Here is a 6142-nt window from a genome sequence, read left to right as displayed (position 1 = left end):
TAGACAAGTTGCTCGTTCAGTTAGTTATACCTGAAGATAGCATTGTCCGTTTCGACAATAGTATATAAAACAAAATATATAGTTAACTTTCTTGGTGGTTTTACCTTCAACATCTTTCTTTTAGTTACCCTTTACCAACCACCAGTACCATATTAATGCACATGTCACCCAAATAAATAAATTATAGTTCGTGAATATAGAAGAATAGAAACAAGAGTGAATAATTATTAGTATTATTTTAAAATATTACCCCAAGCCCCATTAAACCTTAATCCGGCGCTGTAAGTTACGGGTATTAAAATATGATGTTTAACACCGAAACTGGCCATTAAGGCTTTATGATTAAGTTGATTTAGATTAGACTTGAAATTAAAGTCTTTGATGAATAGACTGGCTCATGTTACATATTTGGAAAATGCCCATGCTATGTATTTATCAACTGGGTTTTCTGGAATTCATTGTTTTTGCCTTCTACACAAAGATGGACTGGTCATTGATGAAAAGAGCTTGAACGATCTTCACAGGTGTCCTAAAAAACACCATTTCATAACAACAGCTTTAATATATTTGTGCTTCTTCATCAATGTTAGTTTCTTTTGTTACTAAAGATTGTTACATGCAAAGTAAAAGTATAAGTTTTATCACAGAAATGAAGACAACAGATACTACACAATGATCATCTTTCTTTGTTGAATGCTTGTGAGCACTAATACTTATAACGCGTATACTGAGAGCATTCAAGATGCCAGAGACATTCACAAGACCTGTAGGTACAGAATTCTCGATGTCCTCATGGTAAGTAGTTTTACGTGAATCATTTATGAACCTTCTTTTAATACTTAGTGACTCAATTAAATAAATAAGGATGTAGTCACGAAAAGTTATTTAATGATTGAGAAAACAAAACATGACTTTTTAATTCTATGAACAAGGGAAACTGCTTTGTGCAGTACGATGTATGGAAGCGTCATAAACCACGAGAAGGTCTTCTTCCCAATTTTAGCTATCATATTAAATAGAAAGGCCAAACTTACACCCTGAACAGCCCTCGAGGCAGACTGTAATTGACTTGGGTTACTTAACTGTGCAATAAGGTATCGGGAATGCATTGTTTTGTTTCTAGACAAAGCTGGATAGGTCAAAGCTGAAAGGGGCTTGATCGAAGTTCACAGATGTCCATACACTCTTCCAAACGATAGATTTAACATATTTCTGCATTTCATCATTGTTATGTTTTTGTTACTCGAAAATGTTACATGCAAAGTAAAAGTTTTTTCAGGTCTAATTTTTTATCAGAGAAATAAACTCAACAAGTCCTCCACAATTATCATTTTTCTTTGTGAATTTGAGTGTGAGCATTAATACTTATAACGTATTCAAGATTCCAGGGACATACACAAGACCTATCGATACAGCCTTTTTATGTCCTCATGGTAAGTAGTTTAACGTCAATTTCTCATGAACCTTCTTTTAATACCTAGAGACTCTATTAAAGAAATAAGGAAGTAATCGCGAAAAGTTATTTAATGATTGAGAAAATAAAACATGACTTTTAATTCTATGAACAAGGAAAACTGCTTTGTGCAGTACAGTATGGAAGCGTCATAAACCACGAGAAGGTCTTCTTCCCAATTTTAGCTAACCTATATCAAATAGAAAGGCCAAACTTACACCCTGAACAACCCTCGAGGCAGACTGTAATTTTGACTGGGACACTTAACTGTGGAATAAGGTATCAGGAATGCATTGTTTTCTTTCTAGACAAACTGGATAGGTCAAAGCTGAAAGGAACTTGATCGGTGTTCACAGGTGTCCTAGACACTCGCTTCCATAAAGATAGGTTAAATATATTTTTCCTTTTCATCATTTTTAATTTCTTTTCTAACTCAAGAGTGTTACATGCAAAGTAAAAGTTGCTTTGGGGATATAAGTTTTATCACAGAAATGAAGACAACAGGTACTTCACAATGATTATCTTTCTTTCTTGAATTTAACTGTGAGCACTAATACTTATAACGTGTACTGAGAGTTTTCAAGATTCCAGGGACATGCACAAGACCTATCGATACAGCCTTTTCGATGTCCTGATTGTTACTAGTTTGACATCAATTTCTCATGAACCTTCTTTTAATACCTAGAGACTCTATTGAAGGAATAAGGATGTAGTCACGAAAAGTTATTTAATGATTGAGAAAATAAAATGACATTTAATTCTATGAACAAGGGAAAACTGCTTTGTGCAGTACGAAGTATGAAGCGTCATAAACCACGAGTAGGTCTTCTTCCCAATTTTAGCTAACCTATATCAAATAGAAAGGCCAAACTTACACCCTGAACAGCCCTCGAGGCAGACTGTAATTTTGACTTGGGGCACTTAACTGTGGATAAGGTATCGGGAATGCATTGTTTTGTTTCTAGACAAAGCTGGATAGGTCAAAGCTGAAAGGAGCTTGATCGATGTTCACAGGTGTCCCTAGACACTCGCTTCCATAACTATAGGTTAAATATATTTCTCCTTTTCATCATTTTTTTTCTTTTGTAAATCAAGAATATCACGTGCACATGAAAAGTTGCTTTGCAGATATGAGTTTTTATCATAGAAATGAAGACAACAGGTATTACACAATGATCGTCTTTCTTTGTTGAATTTAACTGTGAGCACTCATACTTATAAGGTATGCTGAGAGTATTCAAGATGCCAGAGACATTCACAAGACCTATAGGTACAGACTTGTCGATGTCCTCATGGTAAGTAGTTTCACGGGAATCATTTATGAACCTTCTTTTAATACTTAGTGACTCAATTAAATGAATAAGGAAGTAATCACGAAAAGCTATTTAAAGATTGAGAAAATAAAACATAACATTTTAATTCTATGAACAAGGGAAAGGAAGATTTATCGCTGTCACACCGGGAGACAATTATATAACTGAAAGATATTGAAGAACTGTTTTAGTTTTGTTGCAAAAGCCTTTAGAAAAACTGCATTTTGTTGTGTTCCCCGGTTATTTCCGTATGTTAACTGGTGTTACTATATTACTTAATAGTAACAATATTTGTATATTTAATTTTTTACAATTCATTTCTAAATATGTACATTCAAATAAAACTCAATGCATCAATGAGCAATATGGCCACAAGAGGTATAGGCCTAACTTTAAATTTTCATGGAATCGAGAGTAATTTCATGGTTACCAAAACAATCTTCTTTATCATTAAAGTAGAGATAAGTAAATAACTTTAATTTTAAATTTAAATAATCTGGAGTTTATCATCATTGTCTTTTTTACATATTAAAATATTTTTGTGATTTTGTTTTTAAAAAACACACAACACCTGTGAAGATAATAAGCGTAATAATCTTATTTCTGTTGGTCAGAAAAGACGTTTTTGGGCTTACAAAATTCGGTTGCATTCGTTATCTGTTAGGTTAAAGTAGTATCTAAGAAATATTTTAGTGGTAGGTTTATGTTTGTTTAACAGATCGAAACTATAAATCTTCTGTCAAGGTATTTTAATACAGCAAGAATAAAACTCTAAAGTTATTAATATAATTATTTAAATAAGGTTCCTTAAGCCTAAGGTAGGCCTAACCGTTTTACCTAGGTTCATCAAATTAACGTTCAATAAGAACGACACTAAGTTCTGTATTTTAAATTACTTTTTAGCTTCTTTTGTTTAATTTTAGAACTTGAGTTGGTCTGGCATGGCTAGCGCGTTGGTGTGCGTAATCTGAGTCCGGGTTCGCGCGAGTCGCATAAACATGCTCGCCCTCCCAGCCGTGGGTGCGTTATAATGTGACGGTCAATCCCACTGATTCCGTTGGTAAAAGAGCAGCCCAAGAGTTTGGCGTGGGGTGTGATGACTCAGCCGCCTTCCCTCTAGTCTTACACTGCTAAATTAGGGACGGCTAGCACAGATAGAAATTCTCGAGTAGCTTTGCAAGTGAAATTCCAAAACAAACAAACAGAACTTGAGTTAGAAGTCAGGCTAAACCCTAGGACACACCTTTCTTGTGATCAGCTCTAATGTTATACTTTTTTTGATAACTTAGAACTAGCTTCAAACAAAATTTCAAATTTCAAAACACTACCTTCTCAAACGATTCAGTTTTTGAATATATTGTTTGATAAAACAATGTTTCTGGTTGTCGAAAGTAAACTCTGGTTCCCGAAGCAAACTGTCGTGACCCGAAATAACCCGACTGATGACGTAATGCGTAATTTTGGAGGTTGCAAACGGATTAATTTAATTTACTATATTTTTTATGGGAAAAATTGATTCGGTTTTCGAACAGCCTTCTGGAATGGATTAAATTAGAGAACCGAGGTACCACTGTGTAATAAAACATCACAATTAGAAGGAAATCTATTCATAAATAAAGTAATATAAAAGTAACCACTTTATCTGGAACCTTCAATATTTCAAACATTAGCATTAGTTTATAAAAGTTTACACTGCTGAAGCTTATGTTAACTTTAACCGCGATTACTTATAACCGAAAACTCGTGAAACAAAACATAAGTTATGGTTTTGTTTCCTATGTAAAGAAACTCACAAATTAAGATTTACTTTTTTATCGTGTTTCGAAATATACGGACTTGTAACAAAACATAAGGTATAGTTTTGTTTTTCCTATTATGTAAAGAAACTTACAAATTAGGATTTACTTTTTTATCGTGTTTCGAAATGCACGGAGCTTGTAACGTTAATCAGCTACTTGGTCATTTGTTTTCATAGATGCGGTTACTAATCACGCCACTTCTTGTCTTGTGATGTTCCCATTGTTGGTTTTGTGATCACGTGACAATACTTATAAAGATAAAAGCGTGAAAGACGTTACCATTAGAAACTATATTGATTTACAGTTCTTAATTACGTACCCAAGATATCATTCAGAACAGTATTTTTTTCATGCCAGGTTTCAGTGTGATATTTGAAATTGAATTAAGTCTTTTAAATATTTTAATCGTTTTATAATTTTAATTTACTATTCTTAGCTGCTATTCTCATCAATACCATTTTAAATTATCAGATATTTCGGCTTGTAATGTATTTTCTGTTGCATTTCGTAATCACATCTGTGTAAAATCCATAATAAATGTAATTTTTGCCACTGTGAAATGTGTTGCCTATTTGGCACTTTTCTTAAATCACTACAGTCAATGAGGCACATATATATTTTAAATCTCTCTCTTTTGCTTTGTTTTGGTCACCTTACATGTGCAATGTGCAAGCATGTCATGCATTTTTTTTATTTTTTTTAATGTATTACTTTTGAGAACTTTCTAGTTGTTCAGAATAGTGTGCAGTTTATATAACACGTTGTTTGTTTGATTTGAATTTTCAAAGTGAATTACATGAGGGCTATCTGCGCTAACCGTCCCTAATTTAGCAGAGTAAGACTACAGGAAAAGCAGCTAGTCATCATCACCCACCGCCAACTCTTGGACTGCTCTTTTACCAACGAATAGTGGGATTGACCGAATTTTATAACGCCCTTAGGCTGAAAAGTCGAGCATGTTTGGTGTGATGGGGATTTGAACCCACGACATTCAGATTACGAGTCGAGCACCTTAACCACCTGGCCATGCCAGGCCAACAAGTAGTCAAAAAGGTTGTTAAATTACTTCTACTCCTGTTATCTGTTGCTCAGTTCGTGGTTTGGTATGAAAGTAAAGATCAGTTTTCTTCAACAACAGTTCAGATGCTTTCAAGGCGACAACCTCCCTTTATTTTCTGTTGGGAATTACCAGTCAAGTTAATGGCAGAATTCGCTCTGGAGGACTATGACAGTGCTGCTTTAATGTGATGTTGTAACATAGTTTAATATTATTTAAAATTAAACAATATGGTAGATAGATGCTTCATTCAGTAGAATTTGGAGAGGAATTAGACAGTTTAGATATGTAAAAGCACATGTATTTCAAGCTAAACAAGTACTCACTCTGTGTTGTATTTTAAAAAGGACTGTTTATTTTATTTCTGTTTATTTGCAATTTTTTTACAACTGCTGGAAATCACATCTTTTTCACACACAAGTATCAGTGGTATGATGTTGAGCATATGCGAATCAGAGTTAAGACTAATGTGGAAATGTGACAAGGTCTCGCCACAATCGTTCCTTTATATATATTGTAC

The sequence above is a fragment of the Tachypleus tridentatus genome, unplaced genomic scaffold, assembly GCF_004210375.1.
Source record: "Tachypleus tridentatus isolate NWPU-2018 unplaced genomic scaffold, ASM421037v1 Hic_cluster_2, whole genome shotgun sequence".
Lineage (NCBI taxonomy): Eukaryota > Metazoa > Arthropoda > Merostomata > Xiphosura > Limulidae > Tachypleus > Tachypleus tridentatus.
This window is presented reverse-complemented; position numbering follows the sequence as displayed.